General features: G+C 40.1%; 1 non-coding gene across 1 annotated transcript; it reads left to right on the forward strand.

The window, feature by feature from the left end:
- Positions 1–17780: 17780 nt before the first annotated feature.
- LOC136313772 (U6 spliceosomal RNA) lies at positions 17781–17884 on the forward strand. Its single transcript, XR_010727214.1, has one exon. It is a non-coding gene; the product is annotated as a U6 spliceosomal RNA (small nuclear RNA).
- Positions 17885–18440: the final 556 nt, after the last annotated feature.

The following is an 18440-nucleotide window of genomic DNA, read 5'->3' on the forward strand; positions in this document are numbered from 1 at the left end:
AGTGAAATGAGTAAATCAGAGAGAGCTAAGAACTGTATGATAGTTTATATCCCACATAGGTGGGATATAAAACTGAGACTTACGGACATAGATAAAAGAGAAGTGGTTACCAGAGGAAGGGGATGTGGGGGAGGGGAACATGAAGGACGGGGGAGGGGGAAGGGTGTAAAGAAGGACAAATATAAGGTGATGGAAAATGATTTGACTTTGGATGATGAGTATACAACATAATCAACAGTTCAAATGCTATAGAAATGTTCACCTGAAACCTATGCAGTCTTCTGGATTAATGTCCCCCTTTTAAATTTAATTTCATAAATAAAATAAAAAAAATGTTTTTTAATCAGCCACATTATAAATAAAATATCTTACATAGTTATTGGGGAAGGAAATAGACTTTATCAGGAGTTCCCAACTCTGATTAATTGTGAAAATCACATTGGAAGCTTAAAAGAAAATTCAGCTGCCTGGGCTTCCCTCCCTCCCTCCACATCCGTGGCAAGGATTCTACTTTGCAGCCAGGTGAGGAACCTGTTCTGTGCACTGGTTCTCCCACTTCACTGTGCACAGGATCCCTCAGGGTGCTTGTGAAAAACTCACATTCCAGAATCCACCCTTGAAATTCCTCTGGGAGATCACCTAGGTCTAATCGTGGCTGAAGGTTCTCAGGCCTTGGCCTTTTTTTCTCCCAGATGCTTTGTTTGTTCAGAGGTTTTTCTTTTTTCTATAGGGCTTTAGGCTTTAAATCCAGAAGACTCGTTACATTTTCTGTTTTGTATTCTGAGCCCTAAATGGTCTTGCTTGAATGGTAAAGGACTAGGATGGGAAAATATTTGTCATAAAAATCAGCTCATACTTTAAAAATAGCATTTTTTCTAATGTTGTTTATTGGATAATGTATCTGTTGGGCAGATAAAATATATTATGCTCATTTTGTTAAAGATGGCGCTGCCCACACGGAAGTTGTCACCCAGGTGATATTAATGTGTGTTGGGGGCGGGCTGTGGGCAGGCAGGATCCTTGTAGCCTGGGGCTTGGTTTTAGGACTAAGCCTTTCCCACCCTTTTTGATGTGGGGTGGTACAATCCCCTCATGTCCCAGATAAGTAACTTTGTATGATATTAGACACTTCCCTATTTTGTATATTGGATTAAAGGTTTGGATTTCTACACTATAAAATAGAGGCAGAACGGGAGCTTGCTCTCTTAGTTCCTGAGATTAGCATTAGAGAGGAGAGAGCAGAGAGGAGAGCAGAGAAAGGCCACGTGGAGGAGGCCAGGAGAAGTAGCCAAGATGGTGGAGTGTTGAGTGAGAAGCCAGTTTGTGCAGGGAGAAGGAAGGAGATGGGGAACAGAGGTGAATAAAGTCTGGTGAGCTAGAAACCTTTGATTCTAGGAAACTCGGATAAGTCAGTAGCTTTGTGAGCACTGAATGTGAGTGGGTTTTGGAGCTTGCCCAAAGTGTGTGTTTTTACTTGCCCGCCAGGTACAAGCTAGAATTAAAGATGATGTCCCACCAGTTTTTGGCTCCGTTGTTTCTTTGCCGACTGTCCGAATCCAATGCGAACCTGCATGGGCCAGGCTGCTGTGATGGTGGCCCTGGCCACTGGCTTTATAGTATCCACTTTTCAATTGGTTCATGGTGCATAATCTTAGTTGTCTTGGGCCTCCCCAAGCAATTCTTAGTAGTAAATAACAATAAATCTTTATGACTCCCCATCAATGAGGCCCTATGAGAAGCAGCTCAATTAGAGATTATAACTTGGAAACTTTTTTGCCCATTAGCTCTTCCTGACTACTGAGTTATTTTATTAAACTCCCTGTTCTGACCCCTAAAATTGGGCTTCTATTAAATTGTTAATAAAATATACATTAAGTTGGGAAGAATTAATATAATAGTTGTAAGGTATTTTTCCCCGCCGAGAAGGAAGGAACGGGGCCGGAGCCGCAAAGTGTGGAATAAGTAAACGGCTTTATTGAGTACAGAGCGCACATCCCGCCCGGCAAGGTTCCCTGGCCCCGAGGAAAGAAAGATGGAGGAGAGATGGAGGTCAGGGAAGTTGCACGGATTAAACCGCGTGGGAGATATTTAAAGGGTCCCTCTAGGGAAGTGGAGCTACTATGACGTGGTGAAATTTCACTGGCTGGCAGACAATCGCTTCTTTCCAAATGGTTCCTGGGAAGCTTCCTTTGGCGGGCTTGATTGTGGGCGGTCCCAGCCAAAGTTCCCAGGTCTGGGTTCCCCACGTGACCATCCCTCTATCCACTGACCTTACAATAGTTAAATTTCTTCTCTAGCACTTTGGTACCTTTATTCAGGTTTCCTGAATCTCATACATGTAGGAAAGCAATTCCTATGGAATTATAAATGAAAGTTCCTGCCTTAACCCCCCATATGATTCTATTTTTAGAAGAATGCTATGAATTATTCTATTTGATTAATTTTTAAAACTTATTTACTTAAAGTAATTAAACCACATCTCTTTTTTGCCCTGTCACAAATGTAATTCAGACCACACTTTGGGAAGAGTAACCTGAAGAATAGAATCAGAGTCTGGTTGAATGGTCCTTCCAAGAAGGGATAAATTGCTTCCAAGACTGTCAGCCTGCACAGGGCTCTTACTTAGAATAGTGTTTCACCATCTCTCTGAGCCATGATACAGTGAAGGGCCAACTCCCTGAAAGGGTGTGGACAAGGACACAACAAAAGAATCTTAGGTTTGGAGTCAAAAGACATAGATTCCTATCTCTTTATTTGTCTAGCAGTTTCCTTCTTTTTTTTTTTTTTCTGAAGCTGGATACGGGGAGAGACAGTCAGACAGACTCCCGCATGTGCCCAACCGGGATCCACCCAGCATGCCCACCAGGGGCGACGCTCTGCCCACCAGGGGGCGATGCTCTGCTCCTCCGAGGCGTCGCTCTGCCGTGACCAGAGCCACTCTAGCGTCTGGGGCAGAGGCCAAGGAGCCATCCCCAGTGCCCGGGCCATCTTTGCTCCAATGGAGCCTTGGCTGCGGGAGGGGAAGAGAGAGGAAGGAGGGGGGGGTGGAGAAGCAAATGGGCGCTTCTCCTATGTGCCCTGGCCGGGAATCGAACCCGGGTCCCCCGCACGCCAGGCCGACGCTCTACCGCTGAGCCAATCAGCCAGGGCCTAGCAGTTCCCTTCTGTACCTAAAGTGCAGGTAGGGGACCCAGGCTGAGCTCAGCCCCAGAGCAGCCCAGGACCAACTCTAATCCTTTTTAAGGGTTTTTCTGTCAGAGCTGTGGAAGAAGGCCTTTCACTTCTTAGTTAGGAAGAGTCAGCACTGCATATAAACCCAGAGATGCTAGTGGCCGCATCTCCTCCCACGTGGAGAAGGTTTAGAGCAGTGCTTTTCAATCGCTGGTCTGCCAGAAATTTCCTGCCAGTTCGTGATTTACTTTTTCGTGGACCCGCATGAAACTTCTAGTGGGCCGCCACCAGGTCCACGGATCGCAGTTGAAAACCACTGATTTAGAGAGTGACAAAGAGTTGACAACTACTGTTGTCAAGTTCTTAGTCTCTGCCTCAAGTTTTCCAGAGCTACTGTTTCCTAAGACTCTTCTTCTGATCTTGTGAGTTAATCCAATAGCCTTCCAACAAATCCAGCTGCTTATTTTGACTAAGATAATTTGAGATGGGTGGTCTCCACTGGGATCAAAACAGGCCTGGCTTATTTTAGACCACAGGGAGAATTGCATAAAGGGATCTGTGTGAAATTCCCACATGGTACAGAGCAATGCTCAGTAAATCTACTGAACACAGTTGAACCAAGCATGATAATTTCATCCTTTTAAAGGTATAAAATAGAAATGTCTTAAATACTCCCAAATTTAAAGATGCTCCAAATATGGGAAATTGGTAAAACTTTCAGTTTATCATGAAAATAACTTTCAGTTAGCTTTAAGAGTTGACAATTATTGTAGCCTGTTATTTACTACAGTTTATATTAAACAACAGTTTAATACAGTGTGTCCGTAAAGTCATGGTGCACTTTTGACCGGTCACAGGAAAGCAACAAAAGACAATAGAAATGTGAAATCTGCACCAAATAAAAGGAAAACCTTCCCAGTTTCTGTAGGATGATGTGGCAGCATATGCGTATGCACAGATGATGACGTAACACCGTGTATACAGCGGAGCAGCCCATGGCCATGCCAGTCGAGATGTGGACGGTACAGAGGAAAGTTCAGTGTGTTTTGTGGCTCTCTAAATTTGAATCCATGACCAAAGTGCAACGTGAATATCAGTGCATTTATAATGAAGCGCCACCACATAGGAATAACATTACTTGATGGGATAAGCAGTTGAAGGAAACTGGCAGTTTGGTGGAGAAACACCGTTCTGGTAGGCCATCAGTCAGTGACGAGTCTGTAGAGGCTATACAGGATAGCTACCTAAGGAGTCCTAAAAAATCTGTGCATGAGCCCACATCAAACTGCACTGAATAGATATGAAACTGGGAGAGTTTTTCTTTTATTTGTTGCAGATTTCACATTTCTATTGTCTTTTGTTGCTTTCCTGTGACCAGTCAAAAGTGCACCATGACTTTACGGACACACTGTATAGAGCTATGCTTTCTTTGAAATACGGTTTTAATTCTATTCTGTGTGAAATGTTTCTACTTCTAACTGTGCTTCAATTTTGCTCATTTTATTTAAATTCATTATTTTATTACAAATTACATGTTTTTTTCTGCTCATGCTTCATTTGACATCATGCTAATTTACATCCAGTTATCCAATTAAGTCATCAACTAGATTGCTAGTGATGACTTCTATAGCGTTGTTCTATTCTGCAAAAATAATGACAATATATCACAATATATTTGGGGGTTTTATTTTTTAGCTTTGAAAAGAAACACATGTCCTTTATTGTTCAACAATACTGGACACAGAGTATTCTGTTTCTTCCAGAATTTTTTCCTTCAGCACAACAGAGTCAATGTTAACTACTAGTGAGATTCTGATTTCTAGTCACCATGACCAGAAAAAAATGATCTGGCAAACAGGAAAATCATACCCAATTAATCTATAGTCATAATCTCTAAAGTTAATGTAGGATTGACTTTTAATAAGCTACTCTGAGAAATGTATGTTCAATGTCCCTTTTTAACTTCAAGTTCCGACTCTATAAGGTACAGGGTGGTGATCTAATGGGAAGTCAAGGATCGGTTCTACCACTCTGCAGTGTCAGAGAGATCAACAGTGAAGTATGGGGCACAAAGTATGACTTCACCTAGGGAATTCTATGTGTCCATAGACAAAGGCATAGGGACCACTTGAATGCTTTCAGGAATAACCCTCAGGTTTCTTTCCCCACTCAAAGACTAACCTTAGAAAGCTTCTACTTTACTAATAGATTCTGTGCCACAGTTTACTTATTATTCAGTTGTTTAGAACTCTGAATGGTTTTGAACAGACACAATGGAACATTATTTGACTGTAGAAAAGAATAAAGTAACGATAGCTGTTACATGTGCATGCACATTGAAAACATAACGTTAAGTGAAAGAAGCCAACTACAAAAGATGACATTCCATTTACATAGTGTCCAGAATAGAGAAGTTTCAGAGACAGAAACTAGATGAATAATTTCCAGGGGCTGGAGGAAAAGGGCAGTACCCATTAGCAGTATGGTGTTTCTTTGTGAAGCAAAGAAAAAGTTGTAAAATTAGGAGTAATGACTGCACAACTTCGTGATTATACTAATAACACTGAATTCTACATTTGACGGAATGTAAATTTTATTCCAACAAAGCTTTTATTTTAAAAAAAGGTATATCACCATGAACTTACCACATGACCCAGTAATTCTATTTCCATGGTTTTATATGAGAAGTTAAAACTTAAGTTTACACAAAAACTTATACATGAATGTTTATAGAATCAGTACTCTGATAATGCAAGTAATCACTGGCTGATGTTTTCATGATTTGCTAGTAAGAAATATGTGATGGATAGGAAGTTCTCTAAGGATGTTATACAGGCTCTGGCTGGTTGGCTCAGTGGTAAAGCATCAGCTTGGTGTGTGGATGTCCTGGGTTCAATTCCCGGTCAGGGTACACTGGGGAAGTGACCATCTGCTTCTCCACCCCTCTCTCTCCCTTTCTATCTCTCTTTATCTCTCTATTCTCCTCCCACAGCCATGGTTCAATTGGTCTGAGGGCATTAGCTGGGGCACTGAGGATGGTTCCATGGAGCCTCCACCTCAGGTGTTAAAAACAGCTCCGTTGTGAGCATGGTCCCAGATGGGCAGAGCATCAGCTCCACATGGGGGCTGTCAGGTGGATCCTGGTCTAGGCGCAGGCAGTAGTCTGTCTGTCTATCTCACCTCTTTTCACTTGGAAATAAGAAATTAAAAGAGAGAGAGAGAGAGAAGTTATACAGATGGCCAATAAACACATAAAAAGATGTCCAACAGCATCAGCCATCAGAGAAATGCAAAGCAAAAACATAAAACCACAATGAGATACCTCTTCATATTCACTAGGATGACTATAATGGACAATAACAAGTATTTACAAGGATGTCGAGAAATGGGAGCCTTCATATATTGTTGGTAGGAATGTAAAACGAGGCAGTCACTTCAAAAACAGTCTGGCAGTTCCTCCCATTGTTAAACATAGAGCTAGCATATGAACCAGCATTTCCACTTCTACTCTGTATCCAAGAGGAATGGAAACAAAACTCACATACGAATGCTCACAGCAACACCATTTGAAACAGCCAAAAGGTGGAAACAATCCAAATGTCTATCAAAAATGGATAGCCTGACCAGGCAGTGGCGCAGTGGATAGAACATTGACTTGGGATGCAGAGGACCCAGGTTCGAAACCCCAAGGTTGCCGGCTTGGACATGGGCTCATTCGGCTTGAGTGCAGGCTCACCAGCTTGAGTGCAAGATCATAGACATGACCCCATGGTCACTGGCTTGAGCCAAAAGGTCACTGGCTTGAGCAAGGAGTCACTCACTCTGCTCTAGCCCCCTGGTCAAGGCACATATGAGAAAGCAATTAATGAACAACTAAGGAGAATAAGGAGCCACAATGAAGAATTGATGCTTCTCATTTCACTTCCTTCCTGTCTGTCTGTTCCTATCTGTCCCTCTCTCTGACTCTCTTTGTCTCTGTTTAAAAAAAAAAGGAGAAGCACAAACATCGTAGAAGCAGAAGCCTGGAAAAATTGTCATGAGAATGTTGGATTCCCCAGAGCAGGGAGCAAAGGAATCTGGTGCTGAGCTAGCAGAGATGCTGGGATCCAAACTCCTACCTAACGCCTCTCAAAGGATCCAAATAGACTTGTCCATCAGCTTAGAAGTTTCTTAAGATCAGAAAACCTTGTTGGTAGGCAAGATGTCCTTTCATATCAGCCCCACAAAACACAATAAGCACCCGGCCCTGGCTGGTTGGCTCAGCGGTAGAGCATCGGCCTAGCGTGCGGAGGACCCGGGTTCGATTCCCGGCCAGGGCACACAGGAGAAGCGCCCATTTGCTTCTCCACCCCTCCGCCGCGCTTTCCTCCCTGACTCTCTCTTCCCCTCCAGCAGCCAAGGCTCCATTGGAGCAAAGATGGCCCAGGCGCTGGGCATGGCTCTGTGGCCTCTGCCTCAGGCGCTAGAGTGGCTCTGGTTGCAACATGGCGACACCCAGGATGGGCAGAGCATCGCCCCCTGGTGGGCAGAGCATCGCCCCTGGTGGGTGTGCCGGGTGGATCCCGGTCGGGCGCATGCGGGAGTCTGTCTGACTGTCTCTCCCTGTTTCCAGCTTCAGAAAAATGAAAAACAAAACAAAACAAAACAAAACAAAAACACAATAAGCACCTTGGGAAGCTGTCTGCCCAAGGTCTATGTCGTTTCTGACACTGTACCAGGGGACTTTGCTTGCTTCAAGCTTTCCTTAGCCTGGGGCAGCTTTTGAAATAAGCCTTTGACTGTAGAGCTCATCAACTTCCACATGGAAACACGTGAGGGAGTTTGTGCAGTAGTTCATCTCTCTGAAGGCCGATGCTTGCTGAGGGACTGAGCGCCCCGGGACCTTGCTGCCCACAGCTGTCAGCACCCCTGAAACTTCGGAACTTTCCTCATCAACACACAGGAGTTTTCACCAGTTATTGTAGCCTTCAGCTTCCTATCCCATCTTGTGCAGACCTGGGAAAGAATGGAGGTAAACTGAGGCCCATGCCTTCAAGCAGGAGGTCACAATCTACAAGCGATAACAAATATCCACGCTTTCTATGGTAAATTCCATAGAGGCAATTGATTCTCGCAGAATGTTTTCTTGATTTTTGCCAAATTTTTGAATTTGTAGTCAACTACAGGTATTTGCCGAATAGGATTACATCCTAGCCTGCTCTTTTCCAATAAATTTATTTCATTTGATCTGATATGTGATCTACTTTGAAATTACTGAAATTAGGCATGTAACGTGGGGCTTCTTTCAGCTTCAGTACTACATTTGCTGGGACTTCGCTTGCTCATTGATGACATAAATAAGCAGCTTCTTTGCTGTATAATAGCTTCTGAAGAGGAGAAGAATATCTCCTCCTTTTCTTTTTTTTTTTTTTTTTTATGCTATTCACAATGGAACAGCCACAGACATGACTCATTGTTTAATCTTCATTATTAACATTTACTATCTTAAATCTAGACCAGAGATCAGCAAAACATGGCCTGTATATTTTGTATAGCCCAAGCTAGAAATGGTTTTTACATTTTTAAATGGTTGAAAATATTCAAAAGAAGAATAATATTTAATGATATGTTAAAAATTATGCGAAAGTCAAATTTGGGTGTGTGTATGGTTTAGAAAGACCCAGTGGGGTCACTGCTCTGTGATTGTCCAGGGCGGCGTTTGTACTACAGGGGCAGAGGTCAGAGGTCAGTGGTTGCCACAGGGACTCCAGTCTTGGCTGTTGCTCCCATCCTTATTCCACCTGTCACTCCAGGGTGGGCTGAAATAGTAACATGTTACAGTTCTAGTCGGGGGCCCTGATGTTGCCCCTTCTACTCCTCTTGGAACACTCTAGAAACGTGTCAGCTCTCATCCCTTGGATCCAAGAAGTTAGCAACAAGTGACTCGTCTTTGCCCCTTGGACAAGTTGTTCATGTAATAGTTCTCTCTACACAGGTGCATGCCTTCCAATGTTATTTGCATGATTCTTTAAGAAGAATACCAGTTTTTCAAAGGTGAGGATTAGAACATCAAATTTTTTCTATTAGAAGAAATACATCACACTTACATATTCTAAATTATGAACCAAAGATATTCCCATATTTTTAAATGACAGTTTTCAAACTTGCAGCATAAACAACTGGCTTACCCCATACACAGTGTGACCAAACCTTACAGAATAAACAGAAGAGTGAGAATGCTTGTAGGAGTTGTGATATTGACAATATTCCTTCCATCCTGAAATATTACTGCATTAGGAACTGCAAAGAAGGCTTTAACAAAATGAACTCCTACCTAAATCAATTAGTAAATGCTTTCCGTCCCTACTCACTTCGCTGTTCATGTTGGTATGTGAAATTTTTGCTTCCATTAAAATGAGTCAGCAGGTTGGGAATGTTTTTTCAGCAGAACTGAAAATAAAATGCCAACAAATTGAACATGTATGTACTTGCATCATAAAAAAACACTTGTGTCTGACAAGAGTTGTGAAATTATACAGTATGCAAAACTTTAAAAAGCTATTCTAACAGGAAGCAATTGTTTTAATTCATTTGTCATATTATAAATCTGGTAATATTGACTTAGGGTAGTAGATTGACACAAAATACAAACTTCCTAAAAAATGATGGAGATATGAAGATTTCTTTAACTAATAATACACAGTGTTCTTTGTAAGTAAGTTTGGAGAAAAATCATCTGTAGGGTTCTATAACATTTTTCCTGTCTAAAGAAACTATTCTCAAACTTAATCCTGATTATCCATTCTATTCCTTAATTTACCTGAACACAGACATCTTTCTTCATATCAGAATTTGGCTGAGATGGCTGACCTGTGGTGGTGTAAATAAAGAATCAACTTGGAATGCTGAGGTCGCTGGTTCAAATCCCTGAGCTTGCCTGGTCAAGGCACATATGGGAGTTGATGCTTCCTGCTCCCCCCTTCTCTCTCTCTCTCTCCTCTCTAAAATGAATAAAGTCTTAAAAAAAAAGAATTTGGTTGAGAAAGCATTAGCTTAACCTAGCCATGTCCTAATGATAGGGGCTTTTTTTTTTAAATTTTTAAAATTTTTTATTTATTTATTCATTTTAGAGGGGGGGGAGAGAGAGAGAGAGAGAGAGAGAGAGAGAGAGAGAGAGAGAGAGAAAGAAAGGGGAGGAGCTGGAAGCATCAACTCCCATATGTGCCTTGACCAGGCAAGCCAGGGTTTTGAACAGGCAATCTCAGTGTTTCCAGGTTGATGCTTTATCCACTGCACCACCACAGGTCAGGCGATAGGGGCTTTTTTATTTGTGTTTTTTTTTTCTTACAGATAGAAATTCCCTAAGTAGTACAACAAAGTGAGGTTGAATTGTTAAGATTAATTTGTTGTTTTAAGCCCAATGCCTATTTGGCTAAGTCATGACAATAAAGTTAATGCACATAGCACATGACAATATTCTAAGTACCTTCCATATATCAACTTATTTAACCTTCACAATAACCTATAAAGCAGTTAACATTGCATGCTCCTTACATAGAAGAGAAAATGCAGCACAAACAGGTTAAGTATCTAAGTAAATGGCAAAGCCAGGATTTAAACCCAGAGAGTCTGGTTCCATAGTTCATGCTGAGAATAATGTTCAAACTAGGAGTTTTTCATAGAAAAGCCATTCTGCACAAGTGAAAGGAGCAGCTTAAATGGTTTTAAAGACTTTATTAACTTTTTTAGTTTAATGCTTTAAAAATTGTTTTATAATTTATTTCAAATACTTCTAACAAGAAAAACTATTCCAATGTCCTGAACTATGTTTCCAGACAAGACCTTACTGGGAAGGGGCATTTGTGTTTACTAGCTTTCTTCATACATGTTCATCTGGTGAACTTTAAAAACAACTTGTTCTCTTCAATAGGTTTAATGGGTTCATGAAAATGTATTCATAATGTCAAGTTGCTTAGCAAACCCTTTATTTGAGATAGTGCTTTTGCAGTTATATCTTGAGCCCTGCCCAGGTTGAATAATCAGAAATTTCATATCAGTTGAGTCCAAAGGAAGGAACATAAATTCTGTATATAAAAAAAGCAGGCATCTGAGCATTTTACTAACCAGACTTTTTTCTTTGCTAGCTTCTAGGGCGTAGGAAATAGACTAGGCATTTTTTTAAAAAATCATTAATAAACTCTCCTTTTTATTGAATTGGATAGAGTTCCTTAAATAAGTTCCTATAGACCCAACTAAAATTCTGAAAACTGGTAAAAGTTCAGCAACACAAGTCCCTTTTAGCCTTGCCATTTCCTGTGATAGGAGGCTAGGTGATCCTGCCACTTACTTTTACTCCACAGTAAAAGGAATATCAGATCTTTGAAACTCCCCTGGCTGACATGGAGGCAGAGGCTGATGAGGATTTGCTGAGCTTGAGTCTGATGTAACCTCGTGGAGTCAGGAGGTTTGCAATGTGGTTTGGCTATGTCATGAGACAGGAGGAAGGTTTAGAACAACCTCTTCTTTTTCCTCTTTCTTTCTTTCTTTCTTTCTTTCTTTCTTTCTTTCTTTCTTTCTTTCTTTCTTTCTTTCTTTCTTTCTTTCTCTTTCTTCTTTCTTTCTTTCTTTCTTTCTTTCTTTCTTTCTTTCTTTCTTCTTTCTCTTTCTAAAAGGCTTTATTGAAATATAACTCTCACATTATATAAAATTCACTCATTCAAAGTGCACAGTTGGATCGGTGTTAGCATAGTGACAGAATTGTGCTGTCTTGTGCTTCATTAAAATCAAATTTAGAATATTTTCATTACCCCAAAAGAAAGCCCATACTCCTTGGCCATCACCCCACAATGCCCCCGTCTTCTAGTCCCTGGCAACCACTAATCTCTCTCTGTAGATTGCCTATTCTGGACATTTCATATGAATGAATCATACAATATGTGGCCTTTTGTGTCTGTCTTCTTTCAGTTAAGATAGTATTTCGAGGTTTATCTATTTTGTAGCATGCACGAGTGCTTTATTTCTTTTTATGGCTGATAATATTTTATTGTACGGAAATACCACATATTCTTTATCCATTTTTGGTGGACATTTGGGTTGTTTCCACCTTTTGGCTGCTGCAGATAGTGTTGCTATGAATATTGATGTGCGAGTTTTGTGTAGACATATGTTTCCATTTCTCTTGGGTATATACTAGAAGTGGAAATGCTGGTTCATATAACTCTATGTTTAACAATTTGAGGAACTGCCAGACAGTGTTTTGAAGTGGCTGCCTTATTTTACATTCCCACCAGCAATATAGGAAGGTTCCCATTTCTCCATATCCTTGTCAACACTTGTTATTGTCCAGTTGTTGTTTTTTTAATATAATTATTGCCATCCTAGTGGGTGAGAAGTGGTATCTTATTGTAGTTTTATGTTTTGGTTTGTGATGCTGTTGGACTTCTCTTTATATGCTTCTTAGCCATAACTACTTTAGAGAACTTCCTACCTGTCACATATTTCTTACCTGTTTAAGTTTACCTTTTCATGGAGAAAAATGTTGCAACACAATATTCTATCTCTGGTTTTGTTCACCTTGTCATCATATGTAACCTCTAGCAAATCATAAAAACATCAGCCAATGATTACTTTATTATCAGAGTATTGATTTTAATAAAGCACAAGACTTCAGTACTCAAATAGAGACCTCAAAGTCCATTGCCAATCGGCTTTTCTTAGATAGACTTCTTAAGCTATCTAAAAAGCTCCTTTTTAACCTTCAAGGCATTATTCTTGAGCCTGTCACTCAACAAGTCCAGTCACACAATATCAGAGGAAGCATTCCAAATAAAGAGATCAATGAAATAGGATGTCATATCATGTGGCTCAGAGCCATTCTATCCCAAGTAGGGTCACTGGCCACCACAATTTGCCTGGGACAATTCTAATTTTAAAAGTGAAAGTCCAAGGAAACTATTTAGTTCTGGGTAAACCCAGTTGGTTAGTCACCCCAGAGCCATTGTCATTGTCCCAGTGATATAGACGGTAGAATTATAATTGAGAATGCAATCAGAGCATTCTCAATTATATATAAGAGACTATATCTTTAGGCATGCTGGTATCATGAATTGAATTCCAGCCCTGCCACTTGTTTCCTGGCTTGTAAATTTTGGCATGTTACTTTACCTCTCTGAGCTTTGGAGAAGTTCAGGTGAGATACGATGGGGTCATATCTAACATGGTTTAAATTCAACCACATTAAGGGTGCAATTCATATCTAGTAAATAGTAACCTTGAAAACCCTTCAACTGAAAAACAAAATACAGTTTCAGTGTGTAATTTGTTGTGATCAACATTGAAGATAATTTGACTAGATTCTTTAATACTCCATTAATTACTCTTAATGAATTGTCCACTTTCTTCTATAACCACTCTTATACCTGCCACCAAGAACAATGGCTCTACTTTTTGGATCAAATTGTTACAGTCATTTACAGTCTTTCCAAAGTTTTCAGCTATTACCCCTTGTTGGTTTTCGGCACTACTGTACCTTCTGGCTCTTCCAAGTGCATGCTCATCCAGTAAACGAGTGTGCCGTTCCCTGCATTATTTGAATTTTCTTCCTCTTTTTGCTAAGGATACATAATAGAATCTTGCAAGGTAAATGTGTGTATGATGTGACTCCCCTGTGAAGTATAAAAACCACCTAGCAGAGGGCTGAGTAAGCCCTCAGGAAAAAGGCCCCTCAGACATGTCCAATAAGAAGTCAAAGTCCCCAAATATTTTTGTGTGTCAGGTGTCAGCTCCCAAGTTTCCCATCCCAAGAGAACAGTAGTGTGTTAAAAGTTCAGAATCCAGTTCAGAACTCTGGAAGTGGCCCCATTTTGATGACTTTCCCATAGCAACTGTTTTCGAGGTCTGCCCAGGTCTGGCCCACTAGGCCTACCATTTCCTACTCGAATCACAGTTGGCATGCCAGAGGTTAGCGGGGTGCCGGGAAGAACCGTTCACTTCAATCTGGTTGGATCTGGAGTGTCAGGGTCTGTTTGGGGAAGAGCACAGCTCCAGAACTTGAGGTTGGTAATGACCAAAAGCAAGAACATTATATCTCTCCCTTTATCATCCAATAGGAGTAGGTAAGAATAGGGTGTGAGGACAAAGGTACCATTTTCTGAGAAAACTAAGGCATTCAGAACTTTACCTTGCATTCAAAGTGGCACCTTGCCAATGCCATGGCTTTAGATCTTTTGTTATTTTTCTTCTCTCCTTAGAATGTTCCCCAGTGATGTTTCTTAATAAAAGGCAAAAACTTTGTCAGCTGAAGTAAAAATCCCTTACAAGTGAAGTAGCAAAAAACTATAAAATTTAAATGTCCGTCAGTCAAGGAGTGGTTGAAAATTATGATATATTTTTAGATTAGAATACTATGCAGTCATTAAAAGGAACAAGGTGGAGGTATCTGTTCTCATATGGAGCTCCTTCTGAAGCACATTCAGTAAAAACAACAAAAAACAAAACAAAAACAAACAAGGGGCATAACAAGAACAGTAATCCTACCATTTGTAAAAAGGAAAAAGGAGCCATGGGCCATGGAGATAAGTTCATATACAAAGGCTTGTATTTTACAGCATATCTCCAGAAAGATACATTAAAAACTATTAGCAGTGGTTGCCTCTGTGAAGGAGAATCAGGAATAGAAGGAATATTTGACTTTCATTGCATTTCCTTAGTATTATTTGACTTTTTTTGTTTGTTTTACACATGTGTGTATTAAACTTTTCAAAAAAAAGTGAAAGTCCACTCACTAGGAAACTGAAAAGAAACAAAAACAAACCAGTATCTCTCTTGTACTGAAGCAGAGTGGTAACTAATAGAATTCTTATTGGTCTTTTTGTTTTTCTGGCAAAAGAGTTTTACAATCATTGAGTAAAGTAGTCCATATTTGAGTTGGTCTATTCCTTGTGATTCGAGTAGGAAATGATAGGCCTAGTGAAAGAAATGTTCTAATAATCTTTCAAAGATCAAGTATAAATCAGTTAATGATAGTGCCTGGATTGGAACTTAGAGTGACAATGGCCATGCTCATTGTACAGTAATCCAATGAAGTCTAAGAAAATAAATGTGTAGTAAAGGCTGACAAGAGAAATAACTTCATAAAAACAGTTTCAAATTTCTATCAAAGATAAGATTAAACCAATTATTTGAAAACCTGTGGGATCCAGAATTTAGTCATAAGAAAACAAATCAGGAGGATACCTGGGTGATCAGAATTGAGTGAGATTTAAGTTTCTCTGTGGGGAAGAAAAGTGGCAATTTATATTGCTCCTTCATTCATTCTACAAGCTTTACTACGTCCTTACTCTGTTGCTGGCAGGCACAGTGCAAGGTGCTAGAGGTACAAATGGAGGTACAGCTGCCATTTTTCCTTGCCTCAAATCCATTTCCCACTTTCCTGGTGCATCATGATTTTCCTCTGGGAAACTACTCATTCCCTACTCTTGGTTCATTTGGTTCCTTCAAGAGAGGTGATCCTTGCATCATACCCTCAGGATCACCACCCAGAGGGTTACTTTGTATATTCTAAGTTCCTGACCACAGTCCTGTGCACGGGACTAAACAACAGCAATCTGGGATCCTGTGGAACCATTAGGAAGATGAAAATCTCTCTCCAGTGGAGGCCGAAGCTGTGGCAATGTGAGGGGCCAGTCAGCAACCTGACAAGGAGGCCAACAGAAACAAAGGCAGAGCTAAGAGAGACAGATTCTGGGTGCTGTCCTTTGAATACTGGATCCAGCTATATCAGAAACAGACCTACCACTTAACTTGCTAAGTGTTAGAAACTAATAACTTTTTCTATCTTCCTTTTCATAAATTAAATTAAATTATTATTATTATTGTTATTTTTTGCTTAAGTCAGTTTGAGTAGTATATTTGTCATTTGAAACCAGAATGCTTCTGACAAATAGAGAAGATAAAAGATTGTTCCTTCCTCTAAGGCAGTGGTCCCCAACCTTTTTTGGGCCACGGTCCCCAACCTTTTTTGGGCCACGGACCGGTTTAACGTCAGAAAATATTTTCACGGACCGGCCTTTAGGGTGGGACGGATAAATGCACAAAATAAAATTATATGACCGGCGTAGAAACTGTGGTATTTTTAAATATAATTGTTGAACTTACAATATTTATCAGGCTAAGTTAAAGGAGGAACAAGCATGTCCTCATTATTCAGGCTGTATTTAAATTTGTTATTCTGACAACGTTTCATGTTATTTATTCTTTCTCTGCGGACCAGTACCAAATGGCCCACGGACCAGTACCAGACCATGGCCCGGGGGTTGGAGACTACTGCTTTCAGGGGCTTCGGTGTTTTGGGGAGGAATAAACCTGTAACAGAGTGTTACGTTATGACAGGTGCTGTGACAAGGTATGTACTTGGTGTGGTGGAAACAGGAAAGGCATAGAGAATGTGGTAAGGCATCTTAGAGTTGATCTGAACCAATCTTTTCATTCAAAAGGACACTTTGAAGCCTGGACTTATCCAAGAGATGCAAAGTAGTTAAGAATGGTTTTGAGCTGTACTCTACCCTGTAGCATGAAAGCAAGTTTCACACAGCATGTTTTCCTTATAACCAGAGATTATACATGTTCATTGTAGAAAATTTAGAAAATATAAGAAAGGTCAATGAATAAAATAAGTCACACATAATGCCCACTCATCAACCAAACATATTTACGGTCACAATTTTAGTCAATACACTTTCAATCTTTCTCCATAAATTTCTTAACTTTTTTATTATATAAATGAAATCACACTGTTTTGTAATATGCTTCTTAACCTCAACACTACATTATAACATTCATCCATGTTATTAAACACTCTTAAAAGTGTTCAACTGGCTGCATAATTTATTTACCCAAATAGGTAAATATTTTACAATATGCTCTTAATCAGTTTTACAAATCAGTTGCATACAAGCAGTTATATATATTATCATTGTAAGGATTATCTCTGTAATGAGAGGGAGAGGGAATAATTTCACTGAGATAGGAAGTCTGTCTTCTGAGAGAAGAGGGGCACATTAATATATATGTATCATGCTATAAGTCTAAGCAGTAAGGTAATAAGAAGAAAAGTTATAAACATGAGAATTCTTCAACCTTTCCTTCTTTAAACCCATCCATTCACTGCCAGTCCCCAGAGTCACTAACCCCAAGCAAGAATCAGATCATGCCATGTCCTTGCCCAAACCTTTTCATGGCTCCCTACCGCCTCCTGACTACAGTTCTTTATGCAAGTATTCCAGTCCCTTAAAATATGACTCTGAAGCCATATTTTGAACTTTAGCTTTCCGTAGTCACCTGTCCCAATGCACCTAGTGCTGTGGACATGGCCACCATTCACTGAGGGAACCCTCGCTCATGATTCCTTCTGTGCCTTCACCCATGTTGTTCTCATTTTCAAGACTGACATTCTCTCCTATCCCCCTTACCTGTTGAAACCCTAGCATTTCTCAAGGCTCAAATGCCACTCCCTTTGCAGAGCTTTTTGAGCTTATCCCAGCTAATCTCTCTGGTTTAAGTTCCGGTTGACTGTGAGATGCCAGATGTCCCCATGGGCTCCTGAAAGGCAGAAATATATATATTCAATATTTGTGCTTGCTTCGGCAGCACAGATACTAAAATCAGAATGATACAGAGAAGATAGTAGGGCCTGTGCATGGATGATGTGCAAATTTGTGAAGCAGGAACATGTCTTCTCATTAACCAGCTCTGTGCCTTGCACATGTATATTACTAATTAAATATTTGTGGAACAGTATTTTTCATGCATTAAGCTCATGTGAAAGGGCACAAAGTTTACTAATCTAGTAGGGCTGTGTTTAACAGAGTGTCCTTCATTATGTTATTTTACAGTAGCTCCCACACTTTATCTGTAATTTCACTTTCTGCAGTTTCAGTTGCCCACAGTCAACAACAGTGTCAAGATATTACATGGAAAATTCCAGAAATGAATAATTCATAAGTTTTAAATTTCATGCTCAATAATTAATAAATTAATTAATTAATAAAAATTGCTTGCTCTTCTGAGGAGTGTGATGAAATCTCAAGCCATCCTGCTCTGTCTTGCCCGAGATGTGAATTATCCCTTTTTCCAGTGTATCCGCGCTATATATGCTACCTACCTATTAGTCACCTAGTTGCTGTCTTGGTTATCAGCTTGACTATCATGGTATCACGTTTCTTGTGTTCAAGTAACTCTTATTTTACTTAATGATGTCTCATCTCACTTCAACTCATCACGTAGACAATGTA

The sequence above is a fragment of the Saccopteryx bilineata genome, chromosome 9 (assembly GCF_036850765.1).
Source record: "Saccopteryx bilineata isolate mSacBil1 chromosome 9, mSacBil1_pri_phased_curated, whole genome shotgun sequence".
Classification (NCBI taxonomy): Eukaryota; Metazoa; Chordata; class Mammalia; order Chiroptera; family Emballonuridae; genus Saccopteryx; species Saccopteryx bilineata.